The sequence below is a fragment of the Mesoplodon mirus genome (genome assembly GCF_964341445.2).
Source record: "Mesoplodon mirus genome assembly, contig: HAP1_SCAFFOLD_634, whole genome shotgun sequence".
NCBI lineage: Eukaryota > Metazoa > Chordata > Mammalia > Artiodactyla > Ziphiidae > Mesoplodon > Mesoplodon mirus.
Window position 1 is genome coordinate 139457 of NW_028295392.1, and position 21963 is coordinate 161419.

At 40.1% G+C, this 21963-nt stretch overlaps 1 long non-coding RNA gene across 1 annotated transcript in view; it reads left to right on the forward strand.

Annotated features, from left to right (window-relative positions):
- Positions 1–288: 288 nt before the first annotated feature.
- The window catches only part of LOC309797494, a 28395-nt gene continuing 6720 nt past the window's right edge, over positions 289–21963 (forward strand). Inside the window, exons 1-2 of the long non-coding RNA XR_014292665.1 lie at positions 289–444; positions 3528–3624. This is a non-coding gene — a long non-coding RNA (uncharacterized lncRNA). The remainder of the gene's footprint in view (positions 445–3527; positions 3625–21963) is intronic.

Genomic DNA, 21963 nt, shown 5'->3' on the forward strand with positions numbered 1-21963 from the left:
TTTTCAAGATTTAGTGACATCCGTCCATATAGATCTAGGTCTTTGATTTTTGACTGTTTGGTATTATTTCGTCACATTCGTATAGCATCATTTATTTTCCATTCAAGCATTATTGGACATTTGGATTGTTTCCCTCCCTTCTCTAAAACAAGCAATGTTTCCCAAAATATCCCTGAAGATGTCTGACAGTCGAGAAGGGCCAGGCTGCCCAAAGGTTCCTACTTGCTTTTAGCCACCTTTCAACAGGCCATCTCCAGCCAGCAATTTGAAGCACTGATGAAATGAAAACTCCCCCAAGTGTGGAGATCTTAGGAGCTTCCTAGAATGTGGGAGGTTAATGATAGGCATCCTGCTGGGATCCCAGGGGAGTCTGAGCTGGCCTGAAGCTCATCTTCCTCCTCCACCTCTCAAGAGAAATGTGGAGGAAAGAAGACTTCAAAAACTGTGAGTAGGCAGAAGGAGAGAGATTGGGGGCCGAAGCTGCAACTGAGGTCTTGGAGTGGGCTGTGAGCACGCAGAGCCTCTCGAGAGCCAGGCTCTGCCTTCTGAGCACTTCTCCCCTAAGGTTGCTCATCATTCAGGTGATAGCAGGCATATACAGCCAACTCGTCCCACACTGTCACAGAAAGCCTTATCAGAATCTCTTCTTCTTCATACACTCTTGTGTCTGTTACGTGGTTATTGCCTTTGGTACTCCACTGATGTGAAGCACAGTCACCAGGGGATGGAGGACACTAGTGACCCATCTTGCTCTGTGGCCTCAGTCCACAGCTTGAGGGTAAGGGAAGAGGCCAATTGAAGGTCAAGAAGGAAAGATGGAGTTTGAAGAGAAGACCTGAGTTAAGGGTGTCTTCTCAAGTCTTGATGACTGAAATGTTGCTCCAGTACCTGAAGTCCTGCTTGTTCTCAAGGCTGACCACGGGGCTGGGTGCACTCAGTGAAGGAATCGTATACACTTAGTATTTCCTTGCTTGCTCACACTTGCCCTCCTCTGATACACACTCTGCACATCTGATCTTCCCCTGAAACAACTTTCCACCTGCCACTGTCATCTCATGAACATTTGCTTCCCCTTCCTAGTGTCCCCCTAGAATGCTACTGCAGACAATTCATAATTTGATAATCATGCGTCTTACCATAGTCTCAGCAACTTCTGAGAAATTTTATTCACTTTATTCCATAGTCTTCACCCATCAATAATCTTCCTTAACTTCCTAGCTGCAGGTTAACCCATTCGGAATCATTTCTTTTGCTTTCTCTTCTTTGGCAAATCCTTTCTATCTTTTAAGGTCTTTTTCTTGTCTCTCTACCATCCTGCCTTCCTGAACTTCTTTTTTTTCCGTTTAAGTAACCTTTCAATCTCCTTCCCCAACTTCCTCATAAACATTTAGAATTTATTCCTCACAAGTTAGACAGCGGTTTATGAATGGCCAGGCATAATGGACTCAGAATGAGTTGGCACCCCCGAGGTACCTGTCTTGCTGGGGAGCCACAGGTGAAGGGCTGTCTGCTGGACACATGTTTGCATGGAGTCAGGCTGAGTGACCTCGGGGTGTTTGCTCTGCACTTGTGTGTGTTTCTCCCTAGTTGGTTTCCTTGTCCATCCACCTGTGACCTCCCTCCATCCAGCCCAGGGAATCCTTCTCATCACAGGGGTCGGATGTTTGTCTCATTTTCCATCACATCCTTTCCCCAAAGTTTGGTTGTGAGTTGTTCCCATTCCAAAGACCTTTCCTCTTTGAAGAGAAAAGAGAAAACCTTGTCTGTCCTTTTCTCTCACTTCACTTCTGCTCTATTATCTCCTCCATCCAGAAGGGCCCACTGACTCAAATGGGTGTAGATCTGAAGATGGCAAGAAATGCCAGCAATTCTGAAATAATAATACGGATGGATCAGGAAAACTTGAAAACCTTTATCCCGCCACATTAAAAAAAATTGCACTTCCAGTGTATTCAGAGTCTCTGTGTAGAAACACAAATGATAGAGAAATTGAATTACACTCAAGTTTTGCTTTCCTCCTTTCCTCATTTATTCTAATCCTCAAAGTTAACATGATGTACTATTTGTTATGTAAAGTTTCAGACATTTTCTACCCATGCACACTTTTCTTTTTTTCACATAAGAGTGTGAACTAGGTCACCTTCAACATGCTGTGATTCTGTGATTCACTGTCTCCCACCGGGTCATCCACTGATAAAGTCATCTGTTTCATGGAGAAATATTTCCAATAGCTAATAGCCAATGTCTGTGGAGTGCTTACTCTGTGTCGGTTTCTTCTAACTACGTTACAGTTAATTTGTACAACATACCCATGGACTAGGTACAATGATAACCCCCAAGTGACAGATAAGTGCAGATAAGTACAAATAAATACAGAGGCCAAGTGACTTTCCAAATACACTGGAGCAAATCAAAATCCATGCCTCTGTACTCATTTTGCTTTATTGCCTCTGTCTGGGAAGCTTGATGATTTGGCAACTAAAACCTTAAATATCATGTTCCATTTTCATATCTGTGACACAAGCGTGGGACTGTGATACGGGGTAACTAACCTGAGTACTTTTGAAAACCCTTATGCACCAGGATGAAAGTAAGCCAGGGACTGCAAGCCATAGATTTAAGATTTCCTACCAACTTTTAAAAATAGCTTCTTGAATGCAATGTATGTAATGTCAAGGCTAGGATGTAGTCCAAATAGTAACAGAAAAATGAAGATATGCAGAAAAATACTTAAAGTTGACAAGAATTGGGAGTGTAGTATTTTTGGGGCCAGTGTGAAGACCACAGGAAAACTTGCTGTTTCCATCCCAAAGGGAAGAACTCTGTGTTGCAACTGCCAAGGTACCTGGGGCAGCACGTGTGCTCACTGCTTAGTAAAGAAGCATCCTCAGTTTGATAGAATCATATGGGAGCCTTACATTTGGTTAGCAGGTTCTACATTCTTGATGTAATAATATTTTCAGGGTGTGGGAGGGTATCAAGCTCTGAAAATACCCTTGGAGAGATTTGCTTATTAAGTTTGGCTTTTTCAATCTCCCTAATACTTCTTTACTAAGCACCTGGCGGCTTCCTTCGCTTGTCAGAATCATGTTGTTTTTCCCTTGTCGAATGAACTTCCAAATACTTTTGGATGAGCTATTAAGTTTGGAAAAAAACATACATCTCTTTAAAATAAGGAAGATAATTACAATGACAAGTAGAAAAGACTCTAAAATGGAGAATATATGCCATTACAGGCAATTAATGGGAGTGGGAAGCTCGTCCTCACTGTCCAGGACATAGAAATAAAAGCTGAGGATACTCTGAGGCATCTCTTGGATCTCTATAAGCCTCCATCATTTCTGATGAGTAGGGTTGACAGGTAAAATATAAGCTGTTCAGTTAAATATGAATGTCAGAAAAACAACGAGTACATTTTTAAGATAAGTATGCCCCAAATACTACATAGGATCTACTTATACTAAAAGTGATGACTTACTATTCATGTGAAGTTCAAGTTTAACTGGGTATCCTGTATTTTTATTTAGTAAATCTGACAGCCCTACTGATGATCCACAATGGAGGCAGTTCAGGAACGGTACATGCTGGCTCTCGGACAGTCAGAAATGGCTCCAGCAGATCCAGGTACAGTATGAATTTCTTTTTGGATGTAGCTCAGAAACCATGGCCAGCCCTTGACTGCAAGTACTGCCTCGGGTTTCCCTGAGGTGGGGTAAACCTTCCTCTTAATGGCCTTTTGGTAAGTCTGGAAGACCATATCCAAGGGGAGCCCCAAAGTCAGTTTCATCCTCACAACCATGTTTCCAATTCCTGGAATTGGCTGCATGTGACTCACAAGAGCTGAGGAGGTTTGTGGAAATTGGGAGTGTCATAGCTTGAACCCTTTGTAGGTAAAGTTTTGCTGTTGTGAGAGTTTTAACAGGAGCAATGTGAAAGTCTCCAGGTCCCCAAGTAGATAGAAATAATCCTCTTATACTTCTGTGTATGTGACAAGTCTCTAGTAGCTCACAGAACAAATATCTGGTCTTGGAAAGACTGATCCAAGCTTAGATGTTTCTGGTGACAAGGCAAGGTCGTGAGTTTGAAGTTCACCTTTTATGGTTGAGGAGACTATAAGGTTGTCAGAAGGGCAATCATGGAGGAGACGTTGGCTTCATCCATTGTGCAGGCTTGTATATTTGGTTCTATCTAGATTGTGTTTCAAAGGTGGAGCTTGTTTACAATTATGAACATTCTCTGAGATGCTTTTTGGACCTTCATTCCTAGAGCGAGAGCAGTGCCGAGGTTCTAGAAATGCCCTGGATATTCTGAGCTGTCAATGGCCTTTCCCAGGTACTGTTCCCTTGGTGCTGCTCCTTGAAATGTGCAAAGGGATTATCATCTGTTTTGTGGTGGGTCCTAGCATTGTGAAAGGAAGCTGCTGCACCTGGCTCAGAGGATTTGGGATGTGGTTGGAGTAGATGGGCCAAATTTAGGTAACTGGTGTTACTATTGATAAGGACAACAAATTATTGGAAGTGGCGTTGTCTGGGATGGGAATGATGTTGTTGCAAGTTCACAAATGTTCCAGGACCAAGGAAGACAACCAGAAGTACTGGGATTGTTTTAGGTTGCAGGTAAGAGACAGAGGGATGGACTAGAGATTGAGCTCATACAGCTGGTTAGTGTGTTGTTCATTCGTTCATTCATTCATTTATTCATCCAACACGTATTTACTGAGTTCCTATCATGTGTCAGTTAGTCTGTTAGGTTTTGTGATACGATAGTGAAGGAAACAACTTCTCGGTCTTTAAGGAGTGTATAGTTCAGTCAGAGAGACTGATAAAGAAATAGGTAATTACAACATCGGAAATAAGTCATTTGATAGAGGAAGTAGGTGTTTGTGGGTGTAAACAGGAGGGTAAATTTAACTAAGTCCAGTTGTGGTGGTAGGGAATGGGAGACCCAGAGGGACTTCTTGAACGAAGTGATAGTGGAGATGAGCAGGGTGAGTAGCAATTTTCCAGGACCTTCCCAGGCAAAGATGGAAGGAAGGAAGGAAGTTTCAGGCAGAGGGACCACTCTGTACAAAATCCTTAAGATAAAGAGAATATTGTATGTTCTTCAGCATGGCTGGGGCATGAACTCTGAGAAAGGGGGTTGATAGGAGATATGGCTGGAACGAGAGCCATGGCTCTGTCATTTAGACTTTGTTCTGTAAGCAATGGGGATTCATTGAAGGTGAAGGCAGAGGAGTGCCTCCATCAGACTGTGTCCTAGAAAAGCCACTTAGGTGACTGTGTATAGGGTGGGTTTAACTGAGCACCAGCGTGGACAGTAAGCTCAAATTTTTCTGTGTGGGACCAGTGTCACACATGGGACTATGTAGGGCACCAGATTCAATGGGGCAATGAATGTTTTTTGGTTTTTTCCTCCTTTTTTATATGAGGCTAGGCAGATGATGCCATGCCTTCGTTCCATTAAGAGCAATGTGAAATCAGTGAAATCTCCTAAGATTCTGCAAGGCAGATTTTTCTTTGTATGATTTTAAATTCCCTCAAGACCTGAAAGGGCCATTGCTGTAGAAAAGGGGTCTGGTACATGTAACACCTGGATGGAAATAACAGCTTATGGGAAAACATGGAATTTGAGGAATTCTGGGGCAGGATGCTGGAAGTAGATGACTGCAAAAGGCCTTTCCAAGTCACAGCCTTATAGCTCCTGGTCCTCTTTACCTTCTCCTCTTCCTGACCCCAACCTCATGAGGATGAAAGTGTACTCTAGAGACCTTTGATCAAATCCTGCCCACAACAGTCTGTGGTTTGAAAGTTACAAAATTCCCTGAGAATTGGTAAGCTCTCTATCTTCCTCATTAGTCATTTAGTACCATTTATAATTTCCAAAGAGCTACTGTTTATAGAGCCCTTGCTTTCCATGTCTGAGTGTGTTTTATCATTATTCTTTTTGATCTTGGAAATGTAATCTTTAACAAACCACCAATTAACCATGAAATGTCACTGCAGCAAAACATCAGTATTCTCCATGGGGTTTGTTGTACTTGGATTTGACCTTCATTGTTCATTCTTGGACTGTCTTCCTAGTTTGTGGCTTATTTGGATTCGCATTTCTTCTTTTTGTTGATTACTTGAAAGCTTTTGTGTAGAAATTAAGCTGGTAAAATAACATAGAAGGCTTTTCCCCTATGATAGTCCCTTTCTTTTGATACCAGTAATTAAAAGTGTGCTGTGATAGCATTAGAGGACTTAAAGTTTGAAGGTTTTAAGAATGACTTGGAGACTCAGGAGTGAAAAGGGACTAATACAAGTGAGCATGAATTATTATTTTGCTCAAAATACTATTTAAAAGAGATTAGAATTTAGGTTTATTGAAGAAAATGGTTATATTTGAGCTATTTGAAGTTCTAACAGTCAGATATTCTTTGAAAATCTATTTTAAAGTTCTAACTGGTGATCGTAGAATAAAATTGCCACTTGATGGAATGTGGAATGTGAAGAGGTGAAAGAAAAGTCAGACTGGAATGATGCTACAAAAAAAGAAACTTCCCATCATGACCAGGCAGAGCAAATGGAAATCAGGTGGGAAAGGACATAGAAGCAGAGATGGTTTTGTGATTCCTGGAGCCTGCAGCTCTTTGAAAGTGCTAACCACCATGGGGCAGGTGCAGAGCACCAAATGAGAGCCTCTCGTAAAAGTCCACGCGGCAGAGATGACAGGGGCACCAGGTGGGAAGTCTCTCCATGTTTGGTACACAGGCTGGAATTTCCAAGATATGAAGACACAGGTCTTTCTCTGAAAGGGGCGGACTGTGACGTTTTTTAGATAGAATTTCCAGAGCTAATGACATACTCAAGCTAAAGAAAATATATCTGTCCATCTAGGGACGCTGAAAACAGTGGGAGGCAGAAAGAGAAAATATTTTGGCAACTGAGAGACCTGGGCTGGTGTCTGTTACTTCAGTAAATTACTTAATGCCTCTGAGTCCAGCTTCCTCCTCTATAAACTGGTGATGTACTAATAAGATTGTTGTGGGCATTAAATGAGATCATGGACGTTGGGCCATTGGTACAGTACCTGGCACATAAGAACTGTTTAATAAATGGAAACCAGCACTCATTATTCAAATGATAAGAATAGTGCATCTCAGGCTCTTGTTGAGAGAGGTTTCTTATTATCTATTCTAATTGCTAAGATGACTTGTGAAGCCCTCTGAATTTGCATTTGCCGGTTGCCTGCTATTGGCAATTTGTTCAATGTCCCTCCTATATTTCTTAGACCCTACCATTTTGTGCATGTGGCAAACTTTCAATTGCCATTATTTGGCATTTTCCAGCCCAGGAACTTCTGAAGCTGTTGAAGTCTGCTCTGTCTGTGTAGATGGCAGGAAGGAAGTGAGGGGAATTAATAGCTTCCCAGCAGCAGTCCTCAACCAAGGACTGATGGGAGTGGGTATCTAAATGCCCCAGCTCCCTGGCCCTTCAAGTTGGAAGCTTGTGTTTCCCAGAGTTTCTCTGTGGATTACCTCCACTTTTCCACACTCTTACCTGGCTATAACACAGTATTTAATGCTTGCCTTCTCTTCCCTATCTCACTTTCCTATTGGCGTTTCTTCCATTTCTCATATTAACTATTTGAACTGGAATGTTTATGACTGGGTTTGATTCTGGGAGAACCCCTAGGAAGTCATTTTCTTGAGAGAAAACAGTTGTCAAGTTGCCTTCTATGAAAAGATATTAAATAATAGAAAAACTTAAGCTTTCTTTATGGTCGATTGATTTTTCCCTATGCACATTAATTGGCTACAGTATTGTTTAAATAATGATATAATATAGAAGTGATACAAAAAGCAAAAGGACACTGCTGATTTTAGAATATTTGTTTTCATGTTAAGCATCTAAGACACATCAGTTATGTGAAATGAAAACATGATGACCCAAAACCTATGGGATGCAGCAACTGCAGTTCTAAGAGGGAAGTTTATAGCAATACAATCCTACCTCAAGAAACAGGAAAAATCTCAAATAAACAACCTAACCTCACACCTAAAGCAATTAGAGAAAGAAAAACAAAAAAGACCCAAAGTTAGCAAAAGGAAAGAAATCATTAAGATCACATCAGAAATAAACAAAAAAGAAATGAAGGAAACAGTAGCAAAGATCAATAAAACTAAAAGCCGGTTCTTTGAGAAGAGAAGCCAAATTGATAAACCATTAGTCAGACTCATCAGGAAAAAAAGGGAGAAGATGCAAATCAACAGTTAGAAATGAAGAAGAAGTAACAACTGACACTGCAGAAATACAAAGGATCGTGAGAGATGACTACAAGCAACTCTATGCCAATAAAATGGACAACCTGGAAGAAATGGACAAATTATTAGAAAAGCATAACCTTCCGAGACCGAACCAGGAAGGAATAGAAAATATAAACAGACCAATCACAAGTGCTGAAATTGAGACTGTGATTAAAAATCTTCCAAGAAACAAAAGCCCAGGACCAGATGGCTTCACAGGCAAATTCTATCAAACATTTAGAGAAGAGCTAACACGTCTCCTTGTCAAGCTCTCCCAAAATGTAGCAGATGGAGCAACACTTCCAAACTCATTCTACAAGGCCACCATCACCCTGATACCAAAACCAGACAAATATGTCACATTGATAGAAAACTACAGGCCAATATCATTGATGAACAGAGATGAAAAAATCCTCAACAAAATACTAGCAAACAGAATCCAGCAGCACATTAAAAGGATCATACACCACGATCAAGTGGGGTTTATCCCAGGATGCAAGGATTCTTTAATATACGCAAATCAATCATTGTGATAAACCATATTAACAAATTGAAGGAGTAAAACAATATGATCATCTCAAGAGATGCAGAAAAAGCTTTTGACAAAATTCAACACCCATTTATGATAAAAAGCATCCAGAAACTAGGCATAGAGGGAACTTACCTCAGTATAATAAAGGCCATGTATGACAAACCCATAGCTAACATCGTTCTCAATGGTGAGAAACTGAAACCCTTTCCTCTAAGATCAGGAACAAGACAAGGTTGTCCACTCTCACCACTATTATTCAACATAGTTTTGGAAGTTTTAGCCACAGCAATCAGAGGAGAAAAAGAAATAAAAGGAATCCAAATTGGAAAAGAAGTAAAGCTGTCACTGTTTGCAGATGACATGCTACTTTACATAGAGAATCCTAAAGATGCTACCAGAAAACTACTAGAGCTAATCAATGAATTTGGTAAAGTAGCAGGATACAAAATGGGCAGAAACCTCTTGCATTCCTGTACACTAATGATGAAAAATCTGAAAGAGAAATGAAGGAAACACTCCCATTTACCATGGCAACAAAAAGAATAAAATACCTAGGAATAAACCTACCTAAGGAGACAAAAGACCTGTATGCAGAAAAGTGTAAGACACTGATGAAAGAAATGAAAGATGATTCAAATAGATGGAGAGGAATACCATGTTCTTGGATTGGAAGAATCAACATTGTGAAAATGACTATACAACCCAAAGCAATCTACAGATTCAGTGCAATTCCCATCAAACTAGCAATGGCATTTTTCACAGAACTAGAACAAAAATTTTCACAATTTGTATGGAAACACAAAAGACCCTGAATAGCCAAAGCAATGTTGAGAAAGAAAAACGAGCTGGAGGAATCAGGCTCCCAGACTTCATACTATACTACAAAGCTACAGTAATCAAGACAGTATGGTACTGGCACAAAAACAGAAATATAGATCAGTGGAACAGGACAGAAAGCCCGGAGATAAAGCCACGCACATTTGGTCACCTTATTTTTGAGAAAAGAGGCAAGAATACACAATGGAAAGAAGAGAGCCTCTTCTATAAGTGGTGCTGAGAAAACTGGACAGCTACATGTTAAAGAATGAAATTAGAACACTCCCTAACACCATACGAAAAAGAAAGTCAAAATGGATTAATGACCTAAATATACAGCCAGACACTAAACTCTTCAAGGAAAACATAGGCAGAACAGTCTATGACATAAATCACAGCAAGATCCTTTTTGACCCACCTCCTAGAGAAATGGAAATAAAAATAAACAAATGGGACCTAATGAAACGTAAAAGCTTTTGGACATCAAAAGAAACCCTAAACAAGATGAAAAGACCACCCTCAGAATGGGAGGAAATATTTGCAAACGAAGCAACTGACAAAGGATCAATCTCCAAAATTCACAAACATCTCATGCAACTCAATATCAAAAAAACAAAGAACCCAATCCAAAAATGGGCAGAAGGCCTAAATAGACATTTCTCCAAAGAAGATATAGAGATTGCCCACAAACACATGAAAGAATGCTCAACATCACTAATCATTAGAGAAATGCAAATCAAAGCTACAATGAGGTATCACCTCACACCAGTCAGAATGGCCATCATCAAAAAATCTACAAACCGTAAATGCTGCAGAGGCTGTGGAGAAAAGGGAAGCCTCTTGCACTGTTGTTGGGAATGTAACTTGATACAGCCACTATGGAGGTCAGTATGGAGGTTCCTTAAAAAACTAAAAATAGAGCTACCATACGACTCAGCAATCCCACTACTGGGCATATACCCTGAGAAAACCATAATTCAAAAAGAGTCATGTGCCACAATGTTCATTGCAGCTCTATTTACAACAGCCAGGGTATGGAAGCAACCTATGTGTCCATCGATAGATGAATGGATAAAGAAGATGTGGCACATATATACAATGGAATACTACTCAGCCATAAAAAGAAACAAAATTGAGTTATTTGTAGTGAGGTGAATGGAGCTAGAGACTGCTATACAGAGTGAAGTAAGTCTGAAAGAGAAAAATAAATACCCTATGCTAACACGTATATATGGTATCTAAAAAAAAAAAAGGTTCTGAAGAACCTAGGGGCAGGATAGGAATAAAGACACAGATGTAGAGAATGGACTTGAGGACACGGGGAGTGGGAAGGGTAAGCTGGGATGAAGTGAGAGAGTGGCATGGACATATATACACTACCAAATGTGAAATAGATAGCTAGTGGGAAGCGGCCGCATAGCACAGGGAGATCAGCTCGGTGCTTTGTTACCACCTAGAGGGGTGGGATAGGGAGAGTGGGAGGGAGACACAAGAGGGAGGAGATATGGTGATATATGTATATATATATAGCTGATTCACTTTTTAATAAAGCATGAACTAACACACCATTTTAAAGTAAGTATAACCCAATAAAGATGTTAAAAAAGAAAAGAAAAGAAAAGATTGAATCGGACCAGAACCCATGTGTAATCACAGCTCGGCATTTAACAACTGGTTTAATTCCTTATCATAAATATACAACCAGGCCAGAGGCATCCAATATTTATAATAAATATCAGTGACATGATAGTATCATCATGAGACCTCTGTGTATTCTTTCTGATTCAGATGAAACCCAAATTTTCTGTCTCCCCACAAAACTTACTTTTCTATTTTCATGCATTGACTGCATAATTGATTTTGGAGAGCTGTTCCATCTGTGTTTTGAGTTGGGCTGAAGTAAGCAGTCTCCCTCTCAGGGGGTATGCCTACTCATAACTCAGACAAAATACAGCATGGAATACACGTTGGATGTTTTGGTTTTATCTATCAGGTTGATTTACAAATGATGCCAGCGGTTGTGTCGTCAAAATATCAGCTTTCAAACTTTTTTTCCCCCAGTGATTGATTCCTTTTACAAATATAATTTTCTCTAGAACTCCAAAGTATAAACTATATTATGAAAATACTGATTTGACAGGCAGGTAGCTGAAAATGGTAATGGACTGCTGTGTGCTCTCAGGACACTCTGCAGTTATTATTTACCCAGAAACCCATGGGAGGTATAGTAAGAAATCCCATTTCAAAATTGCATCACCAACAATGCCTAACTACTGCTTGTATTTTTTTTTTTAATTTTTATATTTTGCGGTACACGGGCCTCTCACTGCTGTGGCCTCTCCCTTTGCGGAGCACAGGCTCTGGACGCGCAGGCTCAGCGGCCATGGCTCACGGGCCTAGCCGCTCTGCGGCATGTGGGATCTTCCCAGACCGGGGCACAAATGCGCATCCCCTGCATCGGCAGGTGGACTCTCAACCACTGCGCCACCAGGGAAGCCCTTGTATTTCTTATCATAAGCATCAAAGTCAGGGAAGAAGCACACAAAACTTCTAATAAGTACTAAAAGATTTATAACTAAGTAATATTAAAACATTATCTGTTAGAAATTAGTTATTGAGTAATTGACTATTATGTGATAAGACTGGGTTCCAGGTAGATGAGTCTGAATTTTACATGGTATAGAAATTGGAGGGGCATGTTATTGTAGAAGTGGGTTACTGATAGGGGAAAACGGAATTCTCTTATTATATAAATCTTAGAGAAGGGACAGTTTACCGTGATAAACTTAGATGATATGTACTTAGCCAATTGTACCAATAGGCCAGTCTGTGCGATGTTCAAGGAACATGGATTTTCCATTCTCTGAGGTCCTATCCAGTTGCATGAAACCCAGAATGGTGTCTCATCTAACCCTTTGGGATCCTGAAAACTGTTTGTCACCCTGAAAATCCAGCATGATTCCCCAACATGATTGCAAAATCTGCCATTAATCAAGCAGCCCTTGTAACCTGGCTCTAGCAGTTTCTCACTATACCACTAGCACCATCTTGCCTCATTGCCCAAAGGTTGCATGCTAAGACTAGGTACTGCACATGCCCAATATGGACTGGTTTAGCATGTAGGCTTTGACAAAGGCTTTCACAGACATGAGGACTTGATTACACATGTTTAGAAATGAGAGCAAAGCAGGTACTGCTGTTTTAAAAAAATGACCAGGGCCAATCTACACACTTACTAATAAATAACATATTTAAAGTAAGGTCATTTATATACACAAATTTGGTAGGAGTCTTACACTGAGATTTGCAGACAAGAATGAGTTAACCAGACATGCCTTGCAAGGGGGTTCACCAAAATGTGTTAAAACCTAATATATATCACTAGTGAGTCAGTGACTCCTAGAATATTCCCACAGTGTTAAAATATACATTAAAAATAAAAAATTTGGACTAAATTATTTGTATGTAACACCTGAAACAACTATGCAGAATTTTAGGGCTTCTAGAAACATAGCTTAAAAATAAATCCTAAAATGAGGTCCCTGGCTTGGAGAATTTGGATTATTGCCATTTTACCAATGGAGAAAAAGCAAACAAATCAAAAAATGACTTAGGCATGATTACATAGTAACTCAATGGCAGGCCTGAAGAGTGGAACTCAGGGTTTCTGTGCTGAAATCCAGGAATCCAATGAGCTAAACTTCCAGGAAGTAGAGTATAGCACTGAAGTTCCAGACGACAGCTATATCATTGAGTTTGGTGTAAAATAAAATTCATTTCATTCAAGTGAGAACTGTTAGTTGCTCAAAAATAATATTGGGATATAACTTCCTATTACTTTGACTTTGCTCCTAATCCATGTCTGATGGCTTGGTAATGATAAAAAATCAAAGTGTAAAGTTATGTGCAGGAATACTCATTAGACTTGGAGGACAGAACCAGTAATGGGAAGGAATTGTAGGCTACTGTCTTAGGCTGTGAAGTCATTCATAATAAGCTTCTTATTAGCTTTTGGGCCACCATGTTGTACTGAATATCAAGCGTTAATCACCTCAGCTTGTAGACTGTAAAGTGTCTATAGGAAACAGAGTGTCATTTGATTTTCCCTAAAGTGATGCTGAAGCACATTGGCAATAGATTAACATTTTAAAGGACCATCATTTAAAGAAATGCTTTTCCTCAAAGAGTGAAATTCAGAACAACCTATTGTTCGGATGGCTCTTTGTTTGCATCCAACTTCATTCTGATGGGAAATTTTGGACAGTCCCCTTCCCTCATTGTGGAGAGTCAGGGGGAGCTCAGATAAGGTGCTTGCCTTGAAAATGCATGATGAAGTTTGTGTAGTGAAGGAAGATGTAGGGGTGAGTATTCACTAAAGGCATTTAGTTTTCTCATTCAGAAGATAAGTTCAGATTTTCCCAAAAGGTAGGAAAAGATCTAGAAATGGAAGACAAAGCTGAGAGTAGAAGTAGGACAATGTGAGATCAGGTGGGCATGGAGCATGGAAGGATCTCTTTTTCTCTTTGTTGATTTTCAACTGGTTTATTGGCTTTATTGGTGTATTAGTTTTGGAGAGAAGGTGTGAACGTAGGCTTTGTGTATGTACAATCTTCTCGTTTCCTTTTACTGAGAATCTCTGGTACAGGGTGGGATTAGGATCAGTGATAGCGGGTATGAGTCAGCAGAGGAACAGATCTCAAGAAATAGTTCAATTGAAGAATTTTAATAACGAACTAATAATTTCATAAGAAGATAGGGCATGTTTCAGCCCACAAAGGGAATATTTTATTGAAAAATACACTCTCTCCATAGTATGTGCTTGTACCCACTGGGGTAATTCTGGGAGTTAGATAATGCTTTGAAGTTAGTTGGGTGGTTTGAAGGTTTCTACCACTCTGTTCCTGAAAAGGTGTTTTTCATCTTTCTTTTTGATAATAATGCTTACAGGCTTTGTAGAGTAGATACAATGATGCAGAATAAACTCAATAGATAGAACAAATAGGTAGCTAAAATACCTCTCAATGGAAGGGGACCAAATGCATTGTGAATAACCAAGTGTTCATTTTATTCCAAGGAGGGGGGTGGGTAAATGACCCTGGTTCTGTGCCAGATGTTGTTTCAAAACTGGAGCTAGTGTCGATGGAGTCTTGCTGTGTCACTTCAGAAAGGACGTGTTGACTACCATTGTCAGTCTATCTGGTGGCAGTCTTTGTCGTCATTCGCCACAGCCGAGAAGGCAGGCGTCTCACACAAAGTTGTTGAGTTGACAGATGTTTCTTGCGTGGAAGCTCCGAGTTAGCTACCTTTGTAGAGTTTCCTATCCAGCTCAAGCTGGGACTAGAGGAACCATTCAGCAAATGAACACTGACTCTACCAGCTGTTCCATCTACAGCACACGGAGGCTTTTCAGCTTGTCTGAAGCCTGGTACAATTTGTCTGCACAGGTGCTGCAGGTGGAAAGGTATATTAGACTCTCATTAACGCTGGCATTTCACTAGAGGCATTCAAGCCTCCCAGAGCTGGAAAGGGTTGCACTCTTAAATGTTAGGATTCAAAGGACATTCAGATCTTAAGGAGAGAAGCAGGGACATGTAGGCAATGGCCCTCTTTGTTTATAATGTCTCCTTGGTTTCTGAACTCATTCAGTGTTTTGTCCTCCCCTGCCGCTCTGGATGCTGCCGTGCCAGATTCATTAACTGATTAACCCCCCTTTTCATTTTCATGTGAAATGATTCTAACGTTTAAGTAATGAACCCTGGTCTCACTGGTGTGCTGCTGACCTTGGGCTTGTTTTGAATTTGCTAGCTGGCTGCAGTTTACTCTTCAAGCCTTGCCTAAAGTTATCATTCTGTGATGAGATATGAAGAAAATCGGTTAGAAATGGTCCAAAAGACTGAACCAATACAGGAATGGATGATTTTTTTCACCCAAACAGAGACGGAAGAGAGGGAAGTAGGATAACTGCATCTTGGTGGGACATGGCATGTCTGAAGTGAGTGGGAAAGGGAGACGAATATGGAAATTCTTTAGCCCTTGCAGTAGAGACTGGGGGTAGAGGGATAGCTTTAAGTTCCCTTTAGTTTATTTAAGAAATGATTTTATCCTCACATCTGAATGGTCTGAGTACAAATCCAAGTTAATTACAGTGGAACCCGTTGGACTCCTGATGTTATGGTGGGAGTCCTATACCTGCTTTATGAGTTGGCTGCATAAGATGGGTCTTCGATTCTATTCTGTGTTTCTGTTAGAAAGGATGTTAGGATAGTGACGTATCTTAGGGGTATCAGTGCATTGTGCTGTGATACTCCTTCTTTTCTTTCCTTCTCTCCCCACCTTCTTCCTTCTCCTCAGCACATATAGAAGCCAGAAATGTCCTAACCTCTTTTTACCTTCAATTTTTAAAACATTGACCATGCCCCTGGCTCTGTGCCAGGTAATGTTGATTCATTACCCCATTTAATATCCTCAGCAAGCAGCAGAAGTAAGCATTATCAGCACCATGTTACAGACAGAAAATTGAGGCTCAGAGAGGTAACGACACGAATGTCAGGTCATGTAACTAATAAGTGATAAGGCTGAGATTCAGATCCATATCTCACTACAAAAGCCGCCTTTCCCCCACATGACTGATGTGCATTGACTTTCAATCCGTGTTTTCTTTAAAAAACTTTGGAGAGAGACCAAGTCCTTGACTTGGGTTAGAAAGGAGTTTCATAGACCTGAATCCCAAAATGCTTAAATTACTGAAATAACAAACAGTAAGAAGTCCAGACCTTCTCCACATTTGGAATCGTTGTTCTTCCCATAGTCTTGTGTCTGTTTCATCAAATATGAGTTGATTATGTTTCAATAAAAAAGGCCACTGAAACATAAAGCTGGGTGATTTAAAGTCATCTTTCGAGGCTTGACAGTCAGTGAATGTTTTATTCTCCTCTGTTGCTATGTCACAAGGACAAACGTAGATCTGATTATAAAATGCAATTGTGTTCCTCTCCGTATTCTACACAGAAAGTGTTATTAAGCCGTGGTGACCTTTACTCACAAGAAACGTGGTTGGCGAGTCACAGAAAGTGTGAGCAATTGCTCCCCCATGAAGCCCTGCTCCTGTGAATGGAGAGACGTCTTTTGGTAAAATGTAGCCATCTGGGAGGATTTAGGAAGGTTGAATACTGAGAAGTAAAGTGATGTGGGTCTTATGGATGGTTGTTGTGAAGTAGATCATTTGTCTAAATCCCAAACCCTGAAATGGCTATCTCTATGAAATGGAACATAGCTTTTATGATATGAATATTCAGTGACCTGACATCAATAAAAAGAGGAATAAAAAGAAGAAAAGCACATAGGTCAATTACATTTTTCCCACCTGGAGAGGTCTTTGCCGCTGAAGCTTGGCATGTCTCTGGACGCAGAGCATCCTTCTGGTGTGTGCTTCAGGCATTGTGCACAGGTGTCTGGTTCCCATTGTGCTGCCAGTGGGCTGGGGGGCCACTTGCTGATGGAGCTCATTGGCAGCTCTTTGTGTATCTTCCTGCTCCCACGAAGCATCATGTCTTTATCTTCTTCCTTCACTGCCTACCTCAGGCACAGCAGGGGGATTGGATCCTCTAACACCACCATGAACTTGAGAGCTTTGCCTCTGCTCTTAAATCTTGCCAAAAGCTTAATTGACACGTTTTCTTGAAAATTCTTTTTTACGTTATAACTCAATCTTTTGGAGCTTTTTCCAGGTTCCTTTGTTGGAGTTTTCTCTTACTTGCTGTGAATTTGCTCTTAGTTCTCAATTCGTGGAAGTATCAAATTTGGTCTGTCTTTTATTCATGGTTAATTTTACGTTATTCATTATCCGTTGATATTGTAACTCCTTGAAGCATATTTAATGGTGGTACACGTCATGCCAAACACGTCTGAGTTTCTCAGATCCATCTGAAGCAGAGAGGATGAAAAAAAAAATCAGCATCTTCACTTTTCCAGAGGAAGGGGGGCCAGACCTTCTAATATTGTAAAATGTGTGAAATCATTGCTGTCTCCAACCGCAAGATTGTTTCAGCATCCATGAGGCAAGTTTATGTGTTTTTGGAATGAGATCCTTTAGTTTCTCTCTGTATTACATTTAGTGTCTGATAAACAATCCCTACTGTCTACACTTTTGTCCTGTTAGTAGTCTAAAGACTTCATTCTCACAAACTGTACCAGTTGACTTTTATCTCCCCTGTTATAATAAGTAGTTTGATGTCTGTTATAAGTAGCCTTGCCAGTAATGTTCGAGAATCATCAGGTTCACTAAAATCCCTTTGGGCTGAAATGTTTTCAGTATTCCTGCTCACCTCATTGTGTTCAACCAGCCCTTCTAAGCTTTCTTTAATGTTTCCATTGATTTCCTTCCTAAGTCACAGTCCCTATGACCAGTCCTGCCATTGCAGGTGCACTCAGAGTTCACCCTGGTGGATCACAGGTTCTCATGTCTATCAAATGAAGTGGGATGATATTGTAAAGAAGAAATACGTTAAGTCCGTGTGGCTGGCATCTCATGAAACTCACTTGGCATGTGGGCTAACATGCTTTCATGATTTTATAGTCTTTGTTTTTAAAAAATGTTTGAAAACATTGTGGTAAAATATACATAACATGTAATTTACCATTTTAACCATTTTATAAAAAGGTATACACTTCAGTGGCATTCACACTGTTGTGCAACCATCACTACTGTCCACTTCGAGGACTTTTTTCATCTCGTAAGATGGGAACCCGGTACTCATTAAACAATAACTCCTCTTTCCTCCCTTCCCCCAGCCCCTGGCAACTATCATTCTACTTTCTGTCTCTATGAATTTGACTATTCTAGGTATCGTATATAGGTGAGGTAATATACAGTATTTGTCCTTTTGTGACTGGCTTATTTCACTTCACATACTATCTTCAAGGTTCATCCACGTTGTAGCATGTGTCAGAATTTCTTTCCTTTGTAAGGTTGCATAATACTTCACGCTAGGTGTACACCACATTTTCTTTATCCATGCGTGCGTTGATGCACAATTGGGTTGTTTCCTCCTTTTGGCTATTGTGAATACTACTGCTGTGAATGTGGGTGGGCAAATATCTTTTCACATCCTTGCTTTCAATTCTTTTGGGTATATGTCCAAAAGTGGAATTGTTGGATCAGATAGTAATCCTATTTTTAATTTTTTGAGGAACTGCCATACTACTTTCCACAGTGTTGCACTGTTTTATATTCCCACCAGCAGCGCACAAGAGTTCCGATTTCTCCGCATCTTCACCAATAGTTATTTTCTGTTTTTTTGATAATAACCATTCTGACGAATGGGAAGTGGTGTCTCACTGTGGTTTTGATTTGTATTTCCCTAATATTAGAGATGTAAAGCCATCTCTTCATGCGCTTATTAGATATTTGTATATTTTCTTTGAAGAAATTCCTATTCAAGTCCTTTGCCCATTTTTAAATTGAGTTGTTTGTTTGTTTTGTTGTTGAGTTGTAGGAGTTCTGTTTATATTCTTGATATTAACCCTTTGTCAGACATATAATTTGCAAATATTTTGTTTCATTCCAAGAGCTGCCTTTTCACTTTGTTGATAGTACAAAAGTTGGATGCATAAAAGTTTTAAATTTTGATATAGTCCAATTTACCTATTTTTTTCTTTGGCTGCTTCTGCAGCCTTTGTCTTTTTAGATTCAATCTTTTATAGTGTTTTTATCTTGAAAGAATAATCTTGGTTATTTTACTCTTTCCTCAAGATTCATGTTATAGACCTTTACTTAACCTCACTGCTAAGCATGCTTTTCACTCTCACAGACACTAAAATCTAGCCTGGAGTGTTGCTCCACGCGGAAGGTGAGTGGGCAGGCTGCAAGGGACCTTACATCCCCATGCTTTTACTTAGGCTTTCTCTAGGTTGAAGTTGTGTTATAAACAATAACGTATGATTTGGTTTGTTGGATAGCCTCAGAATTCCACTTTCTTTTCCATCCATGTATTCACTGTTCATTGGTGCTTGTATTTTCTATTTGTGCAGTTACTTTTCTATTAGTGTTATCTGAAAAATTAATGAGTATTCTAGATAGCCTCATCTAGGTCAGGGTTTTTTTAACTTCTTTCTTTAAAGCACTTGAACCCCTTTTCTAACAAAAGCTTAAGTAGAAGCTCAGTACAGTGGGTAAGAGCAGTGGTTACTCAGGAGCAGGGAATGAAGATGTTCAGCTCACTGCTTTCCCTCCTCCAGCCCTTGAACCTTTCCCTTTGAACCTGGATGGAGGCTCTGTGGAGCCGAGTTTGCTCAGGACTGAAAAGCCTGTTGATAAGGCAGGAGATGAATTACAGTCATTCACTTCCCACTTCTCCAGTCCTACTTACATGAAAGCAATTCAACTTTTGTATGGTAAGTGTATTTAGGAATCCATGTACTATTCAGCTTAAACTACAGGGTTCTCTCAAACTGGAAATCAAATAAACAAACATCCCCCCACCCCCTCAAAACAACCAGGTTTCTCTGCCTGAAATTGTTGTTCAGAAACCTCCAATCGACTTTACTGACCAAAACGATAACCCACACATGCCAAGGACTTGTAACCATGATACATGATACACTTCTTGGGACACCCCACTGTGCATAGTGACCCATTTTATTGATGAGTATTTCACATAGGAAGATTCAAAAGCCAGAGGAGAGTCCCCTGGTAAGGAGGCCACCTACTGAGACACAGGAAACTTAATTTTGATCCACAGACATTGTAAGCTAGAAAGGAACTTGGAGATCGGTAGCCCAAGAGGCAGCAAGAGTGGTGTGTTTGGTTTGCACAGAATTTAAAATATTAGTTGCCAGCATTAAAAAAAAAACAGCAGTGTTTATATAAACATTACAAATAAAGATAAAAATCTTGATTTTAGCCTGTCTTGGAAAAATCATAACATGTGACACTAGGCCCATGGTCCTGTATGGCACTGATGAATTACAGGAGGCCTTTAAAAACTCCCAGTGTCGGGCTTCCTTGGTGGCGCAGTGGTTGAGAGTCTGCCTGCCGATGCAAGGGACACGGGTTCGTGCCCTGGTCCGGGAAGATCCCACATGCCATGGAGCGGCTGGGCCCGTGAGCCATGGCCGCTGAGCCTGCGCCTCTGGAGCCTGTGCTCCGCAACGGGAGAGGCCACAACAGCGAGAGGCCCGCGTACCGCAAAAAAAAAAAATTAAAAAAATAAAATAAAATCCCAGTGTCCAGTCTGCATCCCAGACAAATTAAATGATATTCTCTGTGGTTAGCACTCAGACGTCAGTATATATTTAAAAAATTGTACTAAAAACACATGACAGTGATTATCATCTAAGTCATTTTAAGCATACAGTTTAGTGTTTTAAGTGTATTCACATTGTTGTGCAACAGACTTCTAGAACTTTTTCATCTTGCAGAACTGAAACTCGATACCCATTAAACACTAATTCCCCCACCCTCCTTCTTCCAGCCCTTCCTTGGCAACCACTTTTCTACTTTCTGTTTCTATGATTTTGAGTACTCTACATACTTCATATGAGAGGAATCATACAGTATTTGTCCTTTTGTGACTGGCTTATTTTGCTTAGCATCATGTCCTCAGGATTCATCCATGTTGTAGCATTTGACAGGATTCCCTTCTTTTTTTTTAAGGCTGTATAATATTTCATTGTTTGTATGTCCATTCATCTGTGAAGGAATATTTTGTTTGCTTCCACCTCCTGACTATTGTGAATAATGTTGCAGAGTGTGCAGATTTATTTCTGAGATCCTGCTTTGAATTATTTTGCATATAAACCCAGAAGTGGGATTGCTGGATCATATGGTAATTTTATTTTTAATTTTTTGAGGAACTTCTGTACTATTTTCTCTAGTGGCTGCACCATTTCTCATTCCCAGCAAGAGGGCACAGGGTTCTTACCTCTCCGTGTCCTCTCCAACACTTGTTATTTCTGTTCTTTTGACAGTGGCCATCCCAGTGGGTGTGAGATAATGTCTCATTGTGGCCTTGATTTGCATTTCTCTTAAGTTTAGTGATGTTGAGCATCTTTTCATGTGCTTGTTGGCCATTTGTATATCTTCACTGGAGACTTGTCTGTTCAAGTTCTTTGCACTTAAAAAATCAGTTATTTGTGGGTTTTTTTGTTGAGTTGTGGAAGTTCCTCAGATATTTTGGATATTAATCCCACATTAGACATAAGATTTTCAAATATTTTTCCCATTCCAATAGGTTGCCTTGTCATTCTGTTGATTGTTTCCTTACCTGCATGGAAGTTTTAAAATTTGATGTAGTCCTATTTGTCTACTTTTGCATTGTTGTATGTGCTT